General features: G+C 36.1%; 1 protein-coding gene across 17 annotated transcripts in view; it reads left to right on the forward strand.

The window, feature by feature from the left end:
* KDM6A (lysine demethylase 6A) overlaps nucleotides 1–20,188 on the forward strand; it is a 150,212-nt gene that overhangs the window by 14,748 nt on the left and 115,276 nt on the right. The window lies entirely within an intron of this gene.

Consider the following 20,188-nt stretch of genomic DNA (forward strand, 5'->3'; position numbering starts at 1 on the left):
ACAGCAAAAGCTGTATTGTAATATGGAAATGTATTGTAGAGGAGACGGATGTATTTGGGAGAGTTGAAAGAACTGTGGAAGGCTGTGTAAGGATTCATTAGATAATTGTGTGTGGTAGGGATATGATTATTGTGTAGGACTGTGATGCCTAATCGTGGAAATTTGTCTTCAGTTAATCCAGGAATGTAGATGTGTTCCAAACTGTATGAGGAAAAAACTGGAACTGAAATAACGTAATCTATTTATTCCTTGCCAGTAAAAATGCTGTCATCTTAAGTTATATTTTTCTTTATTAGTTCATTTTTCTTCCGCTGTGGCAGCTTGTTTTTTGCTTTTGAATGGTAGGATGTTTTCCTGTAGTGCCAGTTGCAAACTTTTGAGCTTGCTTGCATTGTGGCCAAAAATCTGAGAACAATGATGACTCCATTATATCCAGTGAGAAAAGGATCTTTTGTACTACTTACTTTTAATTGCTAATTAAGCTAAGTCCTTGGTAGTTCTAAAGAATGAAGTAGCTTGTGCCCTCCACTTCAGACCAGTATTTGCTACTGGGTTTTGGATAAGATGGAAGGGGTGATTTTTACTATGATTTCTAGAAGAAAGTGACCTTCCTGAGAAAGTAAAAGTGGGTAAGAGCACTCATTTTGCAGAGAAAGCTCTCAGGATTCAGTGAACATGTGGCATCTGTGGAACTGAGAAACTTGTGTGCTGCTTGAAGGCCTAGCAACACAACTTGCCCCCTCCCATGCTCATGATGAGTTTTGTCTGACTGCTCTGCTTCAGTTTCTGTGTTTAGTAATTTAAGGCATTTTAAATTGTCCAGGGAGGCAGTAGGGATCTTCTAGAAAAAGTCTGATGATATTTGGAGAGTATTTTAATTTATTCTTGATTTTTATTTTTAAGCGATGAGGTTAGAGTGATGCTTCCTTAATAGTGCAACACTGTTTCCAATGCATTAGAACTTGCTTATTTTAAAGATCCTTCAACATAGATAGGTAGGAATTTTATAACACTAGGAAAGTGTGCACCAAGAGGAGTGGATAGGCAGATATACAGATTTACCAGCTGAAACAGGAAAACAAGTTCCAACTACAGGTCATTTCACAACTTTTTCCTTAGGGCTTTCTCACTTCCACTCTTGCAACTCAAAAATGGAACACACTGATTTGAAGCAATTCATTAAAGACTAGCTAAAGGTCTGTTAGGCTTCAGACAGCTGGAAGGGAGAAGGAACACATTTCTACTCCAATTATTTAATTTCCCTGATTTTTCTGTAGTATTGGAGAACCTTTCCAGAGTCATTGCTGAGATGATTAACCCATGTTCTTATAAAAAGACTACCTATTTCATTTAGCACCTTCTTTGACAGTGATGCCCTTTTCTAAATAAATCAATTTTTAAAAAAATAAGAATCGTAGTTATCAGCACCTGTACATATTCATAGAATCATAGAATGGTAGGGGTTGGAAGGAACCTTTAGAGATCATCTAGTCCAACCCCCCTGCAGAGTCAGGTTCACCTAGATCAGGTCACATAGGAGCATGTCCAGGTGGGTCTTGAAGACCTCCAAGGAAGGAGACTCCACAACCCCTCTGGGCAGCCTGTGCCACTGCTCCATCACCCTCACAGTGAAATAGTTTTTCCTTATGTTTAAGTGGAACTTTTTGTGTTCCAGCTTCATCCCATTACCCCTTGTCCTGTTGCTAGATACAATAGTATAAAGGGATGCCCCAACCCCCTGACACCCACCATGTAGATATTTGCAAGTGTTAATAAGACCTCCCTTCAGTCTCCTCTTCTCTAGACTAAACAGCCCCAGTTCCCACAGCCTTTTCTCATATGAAAGATGTTCCAATCCCTGATCATCTTGGTGCCCCTGCGCTGGACTCTCCAGAAGTTCTCTGTCCCTCTTGAGCTGAGGAGCCCAAAACTGGACACAGTACTCCAGACGAGGCCTTACCAGGCCAGCATAGAGGGGGAGTAGAACCTCTCTTGACCTGCTGGCCTCAGTTCACTAATGAGTGTACTGTCAAATTCAGATAACTATTTTGTGTTTATATTCTCACTTCAATCTTGGTTGGATGCTAGTTTCAGCTGCAATAGCTGTGCTAGCATTTTTTCTACCTTGGTGATCCCTACACAGCATAGGCTGACAGAAGTTTATATCAGAATCAGAACCTGTTAGAGTGGTCTGCTCTAGTTATAGGGTTGAACTAAGATGTACGACTTTTTTTTTTCTTACCCGAGTGTATAGACAGACAGATTTTTGTAGAACAGCATTACTGTTTGTAGCTGAGGCCTTCATGTGCAGTTGTGATGTTACTTGTATTAATTTCATCTTTCAATATTTTCTGCGCTTTCTAAAGAATGAAAAAAATCCATTCAGCTTTAAGTCTTGTAGCAAGTAATGTGCTTTAGAGCCTGGGTCAGTGCAGTCTTCTTATTTATTACCTTAAATGACCAGAAAAACTATGTAACATAGTGTAGCATGGTTGCACAGAATTCCACTCTGATTAGGATGGAATATTCTCTAGATGAAAACTACTCTGAAGTGATAGCTTTTAAAGGAAAAAAAAAATCTGAACCCTTACTTTTTCTCCTTATCACGTATCTCGTATATCACGAGTTATGTAGGTTCTTTTTTGTTGCAACTAGTGTAGCAACTCTACATTTTAATCATAAGCTATTGTGTTTTTCCTTGGTTTTAATTGGTTTTGTACAACACATTGAAAAACATGCTTTCTGGATGAAATCTGCAATGTAGGAAGAATGACTAGTGTTGCTTAGATGACAGGTAGAAGAACATTATTAATCAAATACACTCTTAAGATGATGCAACAGCTTTGTAACTTCATAATGCTCATTAAATTGGTAATACACTGAAGTCGAACAAATTCACATTTTGTTTAGAAATTAACGGATACTAAATGACTAAGGCAGATACCATGATACTGATTCTCCTTCTACAGTTAGGTAAGGGAATTAAATTGTTACTTATCAGTAGTATTGGCCCTTAATGTAAAGATGAGCTGTATTATTTCCTGAAATGTACATATAAAATGAAATGTAGTATTTTCTTCCTTCACATATGTCAAACTCTTGGCATATGATTATCCCTTTGGTTTTACCTCTTGCTTATAGAATTTAAAGGGAAATTCCTGTAGAAGGGATACCTCTTGGGAGACACTATTACACAGCATTTGCTCAGGGGATTGAGCTGATATGAGAGGTGAAGCTTCCATTGCCAAGTATCATTTAGCACAAAGAAGTGCCTGTAAAGCTGAACTTACATGCCTGTATGAAGCTGTAGATCTGTGTAAATTCTCTTTTCTTTTTATAGTTAGAAACAGAAGTTAAGAGCTCCATTGCTTTTGTGTTATTGACCTTCTAACCTCTCTGGCAAACTCAGGAATTTTTAAAAATTTTGTTTTTAAGAGTGTCCCTCTGTTGTTATTGCCTGCTTCCTCCCTCCCCCACGGCACTTCCAGCTCTGCTTACCTTAAATTCTACATGTACCCGACTCCCTGTCACATAAGTGATGGGATGTCTGAGGTGTTGGTCATAAGTTTGGTCATAGTGATATGAAAGGGTGTGGAGGAGGAGAAGGCACATACTCATTAATTTTTAGTTTCAAATGATGTTTATTTTCAGTTTTGCTCATTAAATTCTCCACCTTTCCTCAAGTCTACTACTATGCTTTTCAACTAATATATGAATAAATATGCAAAAAGAATCTAATTAATTGTGGTAATAGCACTTTTTAATGTACATAATGATCCTCAATAGTTTTCTCTTGGATGCTATCATGCAAGTAGTTTATTTCTATGTATGTAGCCTGGGGAAATAACTTTAATATCAACTACTTTTATGCAGGTAGTATGATTTTTGTCTAGTGTTATATCTGAGTGACCAGTGTTCTTAGTGAATTAAATGTTGAGACCTCATATCCTATAAGCATGTCTGAACCCACAAGAAAAGCTTTGTATAAGTGGTTACACAGAATTTTCTCCATTGTGCTGTATTTAACTGTCTTGTGACATTTAACTGTCCTTTGCTATATGTAACAGGTGTAGGCCTTGGAAATAGTTTTACATTTACTTTCTGGAAGGGAAAATAACAAGTGTGTGATTGGAATGGAAGGAGAAAAGAAAAGGCAGATGGGTAGCAGCAGACTGTGATTAGTGGGAAGATTTCTAACACAGGAAGGACTAGCCGAACAGTGTTTCTGGGATCGTCTCAGCAAGGTAGAGAAGCCAGACTAGATATGCAGAGGGATTGGAGGTAACATGTAGCTTGGGACACATAATTAAATAATGAAGTTACATGCTTATCTTCTCTGAAATGTTTAGAATTACTATAACCAGTGTAAGGAGGATCTCTCAAGATTTTGGAAAGTAGCCCACATGAAAGATTTTGCTTCCATCAGACTATGTGGTAGGTGAGGGAAAGGTGATCACAGGATGGAGAAGGCTTGCAATGCTGAACTTTTGTTAAGGAGTACTCTGTCTTACAGGGGCATTGTTTTTCAGTCTTGATGCTACAGTAAATTGCAAGCCTCTTACTGTAGCAGAACAGTATATGATACTTACCTCAACTGCAAACCTGTATGTCAGACATAAACTGACCAGTTAGTTGCATCTGGCATGTGAGGTCACAGAGTAGGTGAGTGTCAGTGATTGTATGAGTCCTGGAAATGAATGAGATACAAACCCAGCTGGTTTTTTTGGGGTTTTTTTTTTGAGTTTTAATGCACAACTTGTAAGGCCTTTAAAACTATAGCAGAGTTTGACGGGAGGGGAGGGATATTTGTGAACTACACAGTATCTTTCACTTGGTGATGGCTTTGCAATCCCCCTGGAATAAAACTACTTGGATTGTTGTAGTAAGAGGAAAGATTATTTCTTTTGTCCTTCTCCTTCCTTGCGCATTCGATCTTAACAGCATAACATTTTGGTTCTATGATATCATACATCCTTCCAGATTGGCCTAACAAGACTTCTAAAACCAGGGAAAGAAGTTGTTGTGCCTATAGACATAACTTTTAATTGACTTAGAGTGACACTCAGTTTTCAGGTCTGTAATGTTCATGTACTCATTTTCCACTGCCTGCAACTGAAGAGGAGCTGCCTGTGGCATTCCTATGCCTCAGTTCTAGGGCTGCTTTCCAGGAAAACTCATCCCTGCTTTTTCTAAGTTTTTTTTTCCATACGCCCAATGCAAATCACCTCTCTACAGCATCTTTGAGATTTGCATATCATCCTTGTCTTAGGCAACTGCAGATGGCTGTAGTGACTTATTTGTCCCTGAGCCTTCCTCCTGCCTGTACAAGACAGTGCTAAATAAATCATAATGGTTTTCTTGAGACACAAAAGTGTTCTTTTGATGGTGTTAGCAATCAGACTTTTCAAGAGAAAGTCTGCATTACATCACTACTAACATAAGAATCCATACTTTTCTGCTTAATACGTTGACCATAGAGTACAGCTGCCCCTGATGCAGCTGAGGTGCTAACAGCTGCTTCCAAGTGACTGCTGTCAGATAGTTGTGGACAGAACTGTGGTTACACATATTTCCTGTTTTCAGGATGCTGTTTAGTTGCTGTAAGCCTTCTGGAAGGCTTCACACAAGATTCCGCTTGGTAACAAACCATGTGTTAAATTTTATTGACAGAGGTCTTTTCACTTTATTTTTATAGTTAGCTTGTCACTCAAAACCTATTTGACCAACCTAGAGCTACAGTTTCTATTTAAAAGGAATATTACATTCTCAGGTAAACTTTACAAAAATAGTGATAATACCACTATCCATAGCTTTCACTATAGCCATATAGCTATAGCTTTAGACAACGAGACCTTTTTGACAGTGAAAGCAAGTAGTAGCATTAGGATGTCAATACTGAAAGTAGCACTCTTCGAATTTTAAAATACTGTGCCAGATTTAGACTTGATGAAAATTGGTAATAAGTTAGTTGTTTGGTTCTCAAGTCCTGAACAGAAATGAGAACAGAATCCCAATGGTAATGCTACATTTTGCTGGATCTGTTTCTTTTGTCATTTGCTTCTGATCTTGTTGATGACATTTCTGATTTGAAGAGACAAATTGACATTCATAAGCTTTATGAGAGCTAAGAACATTTCAAAAGAATAGGTGACAGTGGCTGTATGTATATATATGTTGGAAAAAAAGAGTAAGTCTGAGTTAAGAAGCCTAGTGACTGGGTAAGAGAAACAGCCGAGAGTAAATTACCTGCTTCTGCCCATTCAAATGTTGGTGGGGGAAACATCTGTGGAAGGCAAATGCTGTGAATGGTTACTTGGAATATACTGCTTTTAGGGAACTTGAGACAGCTTAGCATTATGAAACTTTTAAAAATACCCTTTCTAATGTAGCTGCCATGACTACTGAATGCCTGTTTTTCTTATAGCGTAATATTGATAGCTCTTGAGGCAAGAGCGCTGTTCATTCTTTTGGTACTATGCTGGGAGTTGCAATGAACGTTCGGCATGAGACATCAGAAGCTATTTAGAGAGTGATATCCATTCTCATTTCTGTTTACATTTGGGTGGTTGGGATGGGGTTTTTTGTTGGTTTTTTTTCTGACTCTTTAAATGCTTTGTTAGAAAGTTATGAATAACTTTTTATTGTTTCAGAGCCATAATGAAGTTTTGGAAATATATTACCAAATGTACTGCTACTGGCTTTTTGTGAAGATTCTTGCTCTTTCATTTTTCTTTTCATGGGAACTGCTAAAATAAAGCTTTTCTTCAAATTCAGGAGAAAAATATTTCATAGGTGAGTTTTGAAAAGCAGTTACCTTTGTGTAAAGGAGAGCTAGTCTATATGGTGATGGGAAGCTTCAGTTGTAATGTTAGTTGACACAGATATATCTACAGTGGTAGTACTTGTTAGAGTAGTGCTGAAGCTAAAACACAATCGGTGGGTTTTGTTTTTAATAAATATATCTACTAAAAAACTGCATTCCTTTACTAATAAAAAAATTAAATTGAGATTCTCTGGAGAGAATCCAAGCACTGAATCCCACAGGTATTTATGTTGCTGAAACTGACCAGATTTCAAATATTATCTGTGAGATTTTGATCTGTAGTTACACCTTTGACTTTAAGACAGTCTATTTGCATCCTCTCTGGACAGTAAGGATGTCATAGTTCACAACCTTAAGAAGTTAGTTCAGTCTTTTACCTAAGCTGTCACAAATAGTTTTATTCAAAGGTACCTCAAAAGGCATAAGCCTTTTGTTTCAGAATTTAGCTCTTTATAGTAAGTAATTGGTATTGGTCTGTCACACTTTGCACAGAATTTCTGAAAGCAGTTTCTATCTGAGTCTTTTAGAAAGAACGTGAAAGAATACATAGGTTTACATGGGAGTTTCCAGCTTCCAGTAAAAAAGCTTCCAGTTTTTCAAGCCTGTCCCTTCATGTTGCAGATAGGTCACAGATACATAGATACGTGTAAAATTGCATTTATCAAAATCCATGTCTTAAAAGTGATAAACAAGAGTACTTAAAAGTGCCCTTTTGCTTCTATAGTTTCCATTTAAATTCTGTACAAGATCCTAATTTTTTCTGATTGTTCAAATTCTTTTAAAAATTCTCAGTCTAGAGTTACATATTGTCAGTGTTGTTGTTAGACTGAAGTAACTCTTCTCTTTCCCTGGTGTTTGTCCTGTTAGTACTCCTAGAAAATAGTCATGCTAGCTTTTGATTTGCTAAGCTAAATCATTTGAGCTGTTTTGACTTCCTTTTACAGTAGTGACTCTTCTCTGCAGTTATCTTTCAGAGTTGCATAATATATCTTTTCTGAACATAGAGAAATTTTATAGAATCTAATAGATCAAATCTGCTGAAATGATACTAGTATTTTTGCTTTTAGAATAGGTTGCTCCCTGTCTGTGCCCCTGCAAGAGCTTGGGAGCATCAACTGAAACTACCAGGAAACAAATTCAGAATAAACAGAAGGTGGTTCCTTGCAGTTTATCTGTGGATGCTGCACTAGATTTCACTATTGATCTGACTTACCGCGGTCATCTTATTTTTCTTTGTTGGAAAGTTATCCTCTGTTTAATTCCAGAATTATCTATGGTTTTTTTTCATCTGCTTTATATTAGTAGTGTATACTTATCTTGGTTTGTTGCCTCATAATCCAGTAATTAATATACTTGAGGAGTTTTTGAGTAGTTTTAATAAGCCTGTTGCAGAGTTCAGGATCTTACATGGTTTTATAATATTTTACTCCTACATGCTTCATAGATTTACTTTTGAAAAATTTCTCTCTGACATGCTGATGGTGCCTTTTCAAGTTGTAGTGTCCTCACCTCATTTATAGTTGATAGACCTAAAATAATGCTATAAATTCAATCCAAAGGCCAATATTGTATCACTGCAAATTATGGAGATAATGATAGGCTGCCACCAATAAATGTACTTAAAAGGTGAACTACTGTAATATGATGAATTTTGTTGTGCTCGGAGACTATTATATACGAGTGAAAATGGATTTTTATTAGAGCTTGGTCTGACTCACAGGAAAAGCAAAATCATGTTTAACTGTATGGGAAACAAGAGCAAGATACTGTGATCCAGAGTCTCAAATCTCATTGCATTGCCACACAAAAGGAATAAATTTTGACAAACTTATTTATGCCTGTTGCACGTTGTGCAGCATACCAGTACCATTATGCATTACAGTAATAAAGAGAACAGAGTTGAGGTTCAGCTGCTTTAAGTTTGCCTGGGTGTGAGAGAGACTAGCAACCAACTCTTTACATCTAGAGAGGTAGGGAAATAAAATTAATGAGAGCTTCAAACTTGATTTTAATACTACACCAAACACTTTAAGTTTTCCAAGTTATCTCATGGTAAAAAAGTTTTAAACATATTTTCAGTATACTGTATTTTTTTTCTTCTTAGCATAAATTCAAATGCAGATCTGTGTGCTTTGTTGTACAAGCCTGCAAAAAGATTGTAAAAGTAAATTTTATACTTAAAACTTGTAGCATTTACTTCAAATCTGCTTTCCTTTATCCACACTCTGATTCTGGGACTCCTTGTCGTTGCCTTGGCTTGCATGCTTCCTTGTTCTTCCTTTTGTGCTGGGCTGGGTCTTTCTGATGTAAGCCACATGCACCTTGTGAGATGCCAGTTTTCCATCTGTGGCCTGAAGACAACAAATAATCTCTCTTGTGCATGCAAGTGTTATTCATGTTTCCAAGTTTAAGCATAAAGCTTACACACCTCCTGTTGCTTGCACAGGACAGGTCACAAGGGTTCCAGAATGACAGTATTTGCTTCTTTTGGATATGAATAAATCTGATACTGCGGAAAGCTATGAAAAATGAACCTTTTGTACTACACTTGACACTTTAAAATAAAAGGATTAAAAAGATTGGCATTTGGGACTGACTTACATGCTTCCCTTTGCTGTTTATGATTACTTGAAAATGCCTTAAATTTAAATTTCAGGCATTTTAAAATATTCTTTAACTCAGCTTTGTATTTGTTCATCCTGGCCAAACATTCTCTACAGAGGGCTAATCACTTGTTGTCTTGCGTGCCTGCCATGATTGAAGTGATTACTGTGCTGAGATACTGCGTGTCGAGGAAGGCTGTTCTGCTGCCAGATGAAATAGGAATGGAATGATAATGAAGAGGGGGCTTGAGTAAATAGTGAGCCGTCTACTGTTCTCCTGTGCCATTTTCCCCAACAAAGATTTTGTCTCTCACTTGCACCTTCCCTCTTGCTTACTACTTTATTTTATCTGAACTTTTATTTGCTGCTATGTGAATGTGCTTAATGGACTCTTCAGAGCTTTGTTCGGTGTCTGACTCTGTTGTGCTTGGTTCATAGAATTTTTGGTTTGCTGTTTTCCTTGTTTCCTCTCTAGGGTAATTGTTTAGCCATGGTGACATACTGTTTTGACAGGGATTTTTTGACAATGTATGGTGGATTTTTTGTGTATTAATGAAGGCCAATATAAAAATGTATGCACCTTTCCACATATACTGTGTTGATGATTGGTTCTACTGTTTGGGACCAGTACGTGAAAAAATCCAGTTTTCCATGGAGGTAAGCTTTTCTTGCATTGCAAAGTGTTCTTTTTACTGTAGTTCTGCTACTTATGTATTCTGGCAATTTAAAGACCTTCTGTGATCAGGCCATTGAGTACTTTGAAAGTGAATTTAAACAAAGACATGTTACATAGGCTTCATTCATCCAAAACTTTGAAAAGAAAGTCAACTTTTTAGCGTTAAGGAGCTGTCTTAATGAAAAGCTCTTGAGTGACTTCATGCCCTGGGTCGTTATGTCAGTGCATTTTTGCAGCCTCAAGTTGATTGCATTTTGGAAACTATATTGCTTGTAAAACTGCTGAAGTTCCTTCTAAGGTTTTGCATTAATGTATACTTGAAATTGATGATAACTGCTTAACAGTATAGGAGTTGATCCCCCACCTAAAAGCCTGAGTCATTACAGCTTCAGTTAATAGTCAGATACTTCATTTACCAAAATAGATCATTTTCTGTGGAATGAATTCTATGTAGTACTGTATAATCATAAATAATAAAAGCTTCTCAATAAATGTCTGAAATGTATATCATTGAGTTATTTCTATTATTATATAATTTTAAATGCAAACCTTACAGTAATCTATCATGAGGACATCTGCAAAGGTATTTAGTGTATGAATGGCATACTAATGCTAGTTATGAATGGCACTGGTAGCCTTTGAACTTCCTGGTGTTAAATGCCCATCTGTTCTTTTGGAATATTTTATACCACTTGAAATCTCTGGTAATGGAATTTACACCTCAGTGGATTTATAAAATACTTTCTAACAGTTTGATTGCTTAAAGATTTTTGAATTTTTTCTCTGGTTCTGCAAGGTGGGGCAGTTTTAGTATTTAGAGATAGTGCTTTAGTCACTCTGGAAGGTGGTATGGGTGCAACACAAGATAAATGCCTGGTTAAAGATTTGGGTTTTGTGCAGTGGAATTCTATGTAATTGCTCAATTTTTAATTTTTAGTCTACAAAAAGACATTTTAAAAATAAATAATTTGCCATTACCTGGTTTCTGTGAAGTTTGGGACTGCCAAATGTGTAAAAACAGTTTTAAGGGTAGTGAATTGTGTATAAGCTCCCCTGCCTTTCCCTTTTATTTATTTATTTTTAACCTAAGAGCTTTTGACTTTTGTTGGTTTAGAGGATTTGCCTTTTGACATAGGTATGCTGGGGATGGGTATTGCTTTTCCTGAAGTGTAGTGACTTGTTTTCCAGGCAGTTTTGTGATAAACTCGTAAAATTCTGTCATTAATCATGGCTTGAATGTGAAGGTGCTATTTTGGGATTTTCAGTTATTTCTTGATCTTAAACCTATGCTGTTAAATTGAAACCTAATACAATTTTAACCATTGTTTTTTTAAAGATCTGGAACTGAATATTAAAGAGTTAAGTGTGATTGGTTGTAGAAGCCAACATTATTGAGCACTGATTTATTTATGCTTTGAATTGGTGGCTTCTTGTCCACAAGTATCAGTGTTGTTCATTAAGTAGTCAGAGTATGTGCTAACTGAAAGTTAGGTCCAACAGAAGGGCTTATTGTACCTTTTCCAGCTGGGCATGGTAGAAAAGAGTATTTTGCAAATCCTTCTGTTGGAAGGAATAGCAGCATGATGGTGTCACTGAGGAAGAGATGCACTCATAAGGGAGAAACAACAAGATATCTTATTGGTGTAAGAGAGTGAGTTAACAAAGTGGACAGTAGTTAACAAGATTTGATGACCAAATATACTTTTTTAGTTATGCAGTCACACAAAACTGTCACGGAGACTCTCCTCTTGCTTCATGAGGTTCAGAGAGGACCCTCTTGCATTGTAAACTTCTCTAAGGGAATTTTAGGTGAAACTGGATCCAGACTTAGTTCCAGACTTGGCCAAGGGTTTATGTCTATAAATTGTTATGTAGGTACAATCAGTCATTCGTATTACTTAGCTAAGATTTCAAAGTTTCAGCACTCTTATTCCCAATTCATTTACCAAGTACCTGATGCAGTAAGGGTTCTCTCAGCCTCAAGAAGTAACCTTGTAAGGTGTCTCTACTCAAGGAGAAATGCTAGTGTGCAGCCCACTGCCATGCAGGATTGCTCAATGGGCCCTGGGCTATCTGCTATTTATGTAGTAAGATGATTGACTTAGTCATGTTTGTATACTAGCTGTATTTCAATTGGCACGTGCACAACTAGGCTCAGCTGTTGTGCAAGATTTATGGCCCTTAGCTATTGTGTTGTTATCTGTCTCTCCAGAGTCCAACTTAAGCCAGATGCAGCCATCATGACCACCGCTGATGGCTATTGCCTAAGTAAAATGAGAAAAGGAGGAGAAACACACTGCCAGAGGTAGAATTGAAAAGAACTTGTAATTTAGGCTGTGTTTATTAGTATTCATCCAAGATAGATGGTCATGTGGTCCCAAACTCAATACCTTCATCTAATGAATTGCATTCTTCTTCACCTAGTTGTATGTTTATTTTAAATCACATAATCCACCTTGTGTACACAGGATCATACTGTAGTTGTTGATGGGGAATGGATAGGTGGAACTAAGTAATTTGCATATAAGTGGAAGCTTAGTCTCTGTCATTCTGCCTCTGTCCTGCTGTGACTCATTGTGATGACTTTTGGCTTAAAAGTGAGGTGATCTCTGCTGTTTAAGGCACTTGCTGTGAGTATGGGAAACTCAAATTGAAGTCTTAAGTTCCAAAGAGGTGAATCTCCAAATCTTAATCTTTTGTATCCTAGATGAATATCCTTATTAGGTAGTTTAATGTTTTGTGATTTTTTTTTTTTGTTGTTGTTGTTGTTTTGCCACCTTCATACCCCTTACTCCCTGTAACAGAATTGTTCTCTGACCTGCTGTACTTAACAAGGAACTTTGTCCTTTGAGCTAGGCACTTTTTTCTAGTTCAGTAGTATCCCTGAAAATACATAGAGATACACAGAGATTTCACATCAGGCTTGATACATGCATGTTTTTCCACTTGTATTTGTTAACATCTTATCTCTATAGTGGATGTAAAATTTGATAGGGCTTGGGAAGCATTTTCGAGGTCACCTTTCCAACTCCAGGGAAATGTTAATGAAAACAGTCTGTGTAGACAACCTATATGGCTTTCTAGCTTGCAGCTTTGGAATTCTTCAGAATCTGTTGCCTGTGAAAATTCAGTATGAAGTTTTACAGATCAGAAGACTCTGTCTTCTTCCCAAGCAATGTTTGAGTATATTGTCATTTTTCTTAGTGTTTAGTGCTTATTACCATGCAAATGCACACTAGTAGTTAAAATAATTTGGACTTGGCACTTTGTAGTGCACTAATACTAGTTCTGAAATCTAAATGTATCTACCCCTCCACCACCTGTTATTGTTCCATAGGACAACTAGACATTATTTCTTTCCTGGAATGAGAAACACCACCTCTTCTGTTCAGAAGTGGTACTGATCATTAGTTGTGTGACTATTCCAGAAGACTGTATTCCTCTTATTTCCTCATTGCAATTTTTTGTGTGTGTTTGTTCAATGACAAATGAGATGAGAAAGGTGAGGGATAACGCAGGCATTAGTAGAGATGAGCTACAGGTCTTGATGGGAGTTACTGTGACACTTCTCAAGTTGTTTACTGCGTATGAAGTTTTTCTCCAAAACTTTTGTTTTGTTTGTTTGTTTTCCTATGGAAGCTGGTTTTCATACATGTTTGGTTATGTTTCTGTATTGCTTGCTTTTATACATGAGTGGCATCCCTGTTGTCTAAGCATAATTAAGCAGCTGCAAAAGAAGTGTATATGAATGACAGTGGAACAAGGAAGATGATATGTGGAGTGGTACCTGTATGTGAGATTTTAGTTATATGAGGGAAAATCTTTGTGATGCACCCTTCCTATTATACTAGCTATGATAATTTTAGAAGTACTAGTATTCTGAGACTCTTTGAAATAATGGTATTTCAGCATTTGCAACTAAATTCCTTTCAATTAGATTTTTTTATCCTTTGTGTCTTAATGTACCTTTACCTATTTTGTCTCCTGTGGTGCTGAAAACTCCATGCTTTCTACCCTATTAGCATTAGTTTTTAAACTTTTTTTTTTATAAACAGCTCCTGACCCATTTTCATCTCCATTCTTCTAAAATAATTTCTTTTTGTATTATTTTCAGGCTAAGCTACCAACATATTTATTTCTGAAAACTGGGCCACCTCTAGTGCTTGAACCTTTTTGGAACTGAAGTTTAGACTGTGCAGGTTTAGCAGAGCAATTGGTGGCATTTAAGAAACCAAAAATTATTAATTATTCTACTGTATCACCTTGTATTCAAACCACAGCACAGAAAATAATTCAATTTAGTCTTAAACTAAATATTTGCACAAATATGTGTTTGTTGTGTCAGTCTTTGTGGACATTTTCTTATGCATATGTATGTACATGGCTCTAATTTTTTTTCAAGCTTCTTTATTCATTACTTCATTGTCATCTTTACACTTGATAGCTGATAGTGTTACAATTCAAAAGATTTGTGTCTGGATCAGAAGAGCTTTGCATAAATAGAAGTTACTCAAATTTAAACTTTTATGCTTTTTTTTTCTTAGGTAAATTAGGCAGCTATTAATGCAGACTATGAATTTAATTAGTCTTTTATTTCTTTCTGCATAGACTTTAATTATATTTCTAAAGCTGTTTACCCAATGAACTCAAAACCAGCTATTTGTTTGATGTATTTTACCAAAACCTATATGAAAATCTGTAGCCTCCTACATACAACCAGTTTAACATTTTCAGAAAAGATGTTTGTCTATAAAAAAGTTACTGTCTAAATATTTGCAAGTATGACATGCTTGCACCTCAGTTGTAATGTTCTGTGTTGGTATAGTTAAGAATTAATAGAACAAAACCAGATTTTAGTGTGTGGTGAACTATTCATTAGCTCTAGAAAATTGCCACAGTAAATTGCTGCAACTCTACTGTAAAAAGAATTATCATGGTAAAAATAACAATAAAAAATTTCTGTATTTTTAGACAAAACTGAGTGATTTAATTTCCACTTGAAGAATCTACTGCTATTTTAAAAAAATATTTCTTTTGTTTTGTTTACTTGTTTGGCTATTTTAAGAATAACTATGCAGGATTTGTAATGAACAAATTAAGACAAAATATATCTTCTGATTATAAAATGTTTTCAGGTACATAGTAGAGAGCTTTCTGTTTGCTGGTGGTTTAGAATTTAGTTTCCTGTATGATGTAGGAGTGTCTGTACATACATACACACCTGTATTTGTAAGGATATCTTACCGTACTTAGAAGAAGTAATGGGTGTTGTAGTAGTAGAAGTGTAGAAGTCTGTGTTATATCCTGAAGGTGATCTCAGAATTAATGTACAGTGATTAACTTCATTAACTCCAGTCATCAAATTTTTCATCAAAATTCAATTAATGATGGACACTGTCAGCTGAGAATACAGCTTCCTGTATTTTTCCTTGAGAAGCCTACACTATTGAGTTTACATCTATCTGACACAAAACACTTGTAAAGAAGGTGTTATACTTGATAACTGTTATCTTGTCTGTGGTGACAAGTTTTTGTAACTTTTCTCCATTTATCACTGATATGCGTATTTTCTATTTTATATTCTCTTCTACAATTCTACATGTTTTATGAAGTGATAACCCTTAATTTCCCAATGATAATTGGCTTCAGGGAGAATTATTTTGAAGTTACCAGTGTCTTCTATTCTCCATCTGACTGTAGCATTTTCTTTGGTGTGATACTAATTCTCTGCAATAGGTTTCTAAATTTCTATTCTATTTTTATTGCACTATTTGTTTCTTATGATGACAGTGTGCTGCTTTCACTCCAGTCTCAAAAACTTTTTTTTTTGTTTATACTTTTTACTTTTCAGTTAGTTTTTGTGTTGATTTTGACTTGCAAACTCATCAACTTTGACCTCCTTCTGTTTGCTGCTTCATTTCTTCTACTTCCAGATTATACTGTAGATGTAGCAGATGTTTTTTTTCTGGTGATCCTTATGACAGATATGTCCTACCTAGACCACTGTAATGGCTCTTACAGAAAATTAATCCTAAGTGTTATCATCAAGCTGTGCATGTAGCTAATGTATGCAACTGCCTTTCTTCTTTATTGCTTGTCCTGTTTCATGATGTCATAGGAAAAATAAATTTGCAAAAGTAGGTGATATACCTCTTGAGAAATTTCTTTCGGAGCATAAGCGTGTTTGTGTCTAGCATGCTGTACTTCTAGCACTCTTATTCAGGCTTTTACATAATATAGTTCATATGTGAGATCTAAGAAAACACAGTATGAGCTTCATGAGAAAGATAGCATATAAAGAACCTTTGAAAACTTGTAGTGGGGATTGACATTGAGTGAGAGAGTAAGCAAAGTTAGGAGTATTGTGCCGTCCATACATAGTATGATAGCCTTCAGTGGAGAATCTGCTGAATTAGTATAGATTGTCTTAAATAAAATGTGAATTCTGTGGATTAGATGGTGGTTTAAGTCATCTACTGCCCAGGAGGTGGTATTTATCCAGCCAGTCATTGAGAAGGGGAGGAAAAACTAGTTTAACTTGTAAAGAATTCAGGCTAGTCTTTTCCTCTCCTTGCTTACCCGAAGTGAGCCATGTTCAACACGTATTGTTGCAGAGCAGTAGCTAGAACTGAGTTTATTCTCAGGATGATATTTTTGTTACAAAATCATGTGTGCATTTTGGTGAATTGTGGCATGCGGAAAAGAAGGGAAGTCTTTCAGAACATCATATTTTGTTACTGAGGTGAGGAGAATGAGCCCAGAGCATACAAAAAATGTTTTTCTGATCTTTAAATATCCTTTGGACTGACTTGTAGAAGGTAGCATGATAATCACTTTAGTGTCTGGCACTGTCTGTGTAATTACATTTGTTTCCAGAAGGGTAAAATAACCCTTAAGAACTAATTAAAGTTTCATTTCTAAGGATTAGCGTACTATGTATTTCATTTGTGAAGAGTACGTTGATATCTCTCCAGTTCTTTTTCATGTGGAATTATTTTCTCTACCTACTCACAAAGCTTTCTCTTCAGGTTATTGCTTTCTAGAGAAACAAGAAAAAAGAAGCAGGAACTGTTTGTTTGGGTCTGTGTCCCGTCCCACCTCCATGATGAAAGAGTTATCTGCATGTGCAATAGTGTTTTCTGTTGTGAATTTTAAGGTTTTGGTAACACTCTGAGGCTTGGAATTTGTCATTTTACACTGTGTTGTCTGCATTAAAGCACTGTCTTTCTCTTGAATGGTTAATTTATATTTCAGTAAAATTAAAACAATTTCACTGTACATTACTGTCTAGCTCTTGCCATGCTAAGAGTTTATATTGCTAGTTTTTTGTTTTTCCCTAGTTATCAGTGGGGTTTTTTCTATATTTTCAGTAAAAATTTGTTGACTCAGTGCACTTCTGTATTTTCATATCATTTTGTGATGTTTGGCCACTTAGTTCTTCAGCTTTCATGTTAGTCAATCATGCTTGTCATGAGTAAGAAGAGATATAAAGACATCATCTTCTTTAGAAACTTTAAAAAAACTGTATTGATTTTTTTTTCTCATTTCTTTCTAGTATAATTGTTTAACAGTAATTTGAATTTTGCTGTAAAATACAAATAATTGCAGCCAGTGGTTATGGTATTTTTCTTCCTGTTAACTGAGTTAGAACTAACATTGTCCTTCCTTCTCTGTTATGAGGTAGAGCTGAGTTCTGTATTCAGTGTTTAGAATTCTGGTTTTGTCTCTTGAATCACTGCATTTTTTTTTCTTTTTTTGGTGTTATAGTATATTCCCAAATCTAGGATCTTTTCTTCATGAAAAGACCTGATCTTAATAATAGCCAAAACTGACATTTGCTTTATGGGGTTTTGGGGTTGTGTTTTTTTGTTTTTGTTTGTGATATTCTTCCCACAATAGGGGGGGGAAATTATTCCAGTTCCTTCCCTTTGAAATAATTTGTATTGAGCATACATGGATTCAGTATTGCATTTGACAGACAATAGTAGATTTTTTTTCCCCTTTTTGGAACATATATGAATATTTGCCATCATTTATTAAGTTGACAAATACATTAAGCGATATTTCTTCACTTTATTGTATTTAAACATGTCCTAAGAATTAGTCGTGAATTTCTGAAATCAGAGTGCCCCCAGTCAAGAACTACAGTGTCATAAGAGGAGGTTTGTAACCATTGTGTCATAAATGTTGACAATAGTGTATTACTTCAGTTTGCTTTTAATCAAGCAGATGGAGAACAAACCTGAGTAGTGTTTGGTGTTTTTTTTAATATTGTATAAACCCGCTTGTTTTCCTACAGCCATTTCTGTATTTGTTTTGTGGTTCTTCTGTGGTCGCCAGACTGAAAGCAGCTGTGGATTATTATTTTGTCAAGTTCCTAAATTCTTCAGGTTTTACTTTTATCTTCATGCAATCTTGAACTAAGGGAAGGAAATGTACAGTGTTTCGTAGCAGTCTTCATTTCAAGGTCTTTCTTGTTTATTTGTTAATACTAGCAATTCTCAAGGCTGAGTCCTTTGAGTCACTTACAAATACATACAGTGTGGAGAACTAACAATATTTAAAAACCTGAGGAGTTTAACTTCCATGGAATTCTTAGTGTCTCAGGATGCATTAAATTGGTTGTACAAGTGGTGCCATAGATAGCCTTGGCACTTAAAAATCCACTGAAATTAGATTTTTTTTATTATGCCTTCAAATAAACCATACACAGATACATCTATTTGTGACCTGGTCCTGCAAAATGCTTTGCATCTGTTCGTTCAACTACGAGACACATGCTTATCTATGAAAAAAGACCCAACTTGTTTCTTTATGAAGGTGTTTGTGGAGAATTTTGATGAGAAAGAAAGTTTCTTGACCAGAACCAAAGTTGGATAAATCAAATTTGTCTGCTATGGCTACTAGGATGAGCAGGAGCCATGTATTGATTAGTCTGCTTATCCTCCAGGGATTCAGAGGTTGGCTTGGGTGTTCCTGCTGGGGGATTAAAGCTTGCTTTTAGTTTCTGTTTCCTTTTTTTGGGAATCATAGTATGGTAGGGGTTGGAAGGGACCTTTAGAGATCATCTAGTCCAACCCCCCTGCAGAAGCAGGTTCACCTAGATCAGGTCCCATAGGAACGTGTCCAGGTGGGTCTTGAAGGCCTCCAAGGAAGGAGACTCCACAACCCCTCTGGGCAGCCTGTTCCACTTCTCTGTCACCCTCACAGTGAAATAGTTTTTTCTTATATTTAAGTGGAACTTCCTGTGTTCCAGCTTCATCCCTTTACCCCTTGTCCTGTTGCTAGCTACAATAGAAAAAAGGGAATGTGCTAGAAGAATTTAAAAAATTAATATGAAACAACTTCCATGATTTAAGTTTGCATAAATACATTTCCTTGATAATGTTGCAAATAAGTTAGAGGATGTACTTAAAGGTGTAATGTAATTGCTCTTATAGTAACAGTTAACATACAGTTAGCAGTTACTTAAAGGGGAAGTTCTGTTTGCTGCTCTGGTGCCCTGTGCCTTGCCATGTGCTGGCATTACATAACTTAGCTGTATATTGTAAGGGAAAGGGAAAATTTGCCTTGTTGAGCATTGATCTGAATTGTTTGAATGACTTCAGCACAGCTGTTTTGTATCCCTACTATATATAGTGCTGCAGATACTCGTGACATATCTTTCAATAAGGATTTTCTTAAAAAGGTATAGGAGAAATATTAAGGGTCCTCATGCTTTTTTGTTTATGTACGTGTAATTTCTTGAACATCTTGTACAGCAAATATAGGAAATACTGTTGTATTTCTTCATGAAGTCAAGTTGCCTTTAAATACCTGCAGCCATATCATTAAGGAAATAAACTACTCTAACTACAGCGGTTTTTGTAAGCTACATTTTGTGGTAGCTTATCTATACTACTATGGTAGTTTCTATATACTTTGAACACTGACTGAATTTTAGAAGACAAAATATTAATTTAAGAAGATGTCACAGTGTGAATATTCTCTTCAACAGCTGCAGCAGATATTGCATATCATCAGAGACTGGAAGGTCTATCTGAAAATTAATCTGTGACAATAACATGGGAACCAGCAGGAATCGTG

This window comes from Colius striatus, chromosome 1 (genome assembly GCF_028858725.1).
Source record: "Colius striatus isolate bColStr4 chromosome 1, bColStr4.1.hap1, whole genome shotgun sequence".
Taxonomy (NCBI): domain Eukaryota; kingdom Metazoa; phylum Chordata; class Aves; order Coliiformes; family Coliidae; genus Colius; species Colius striatus.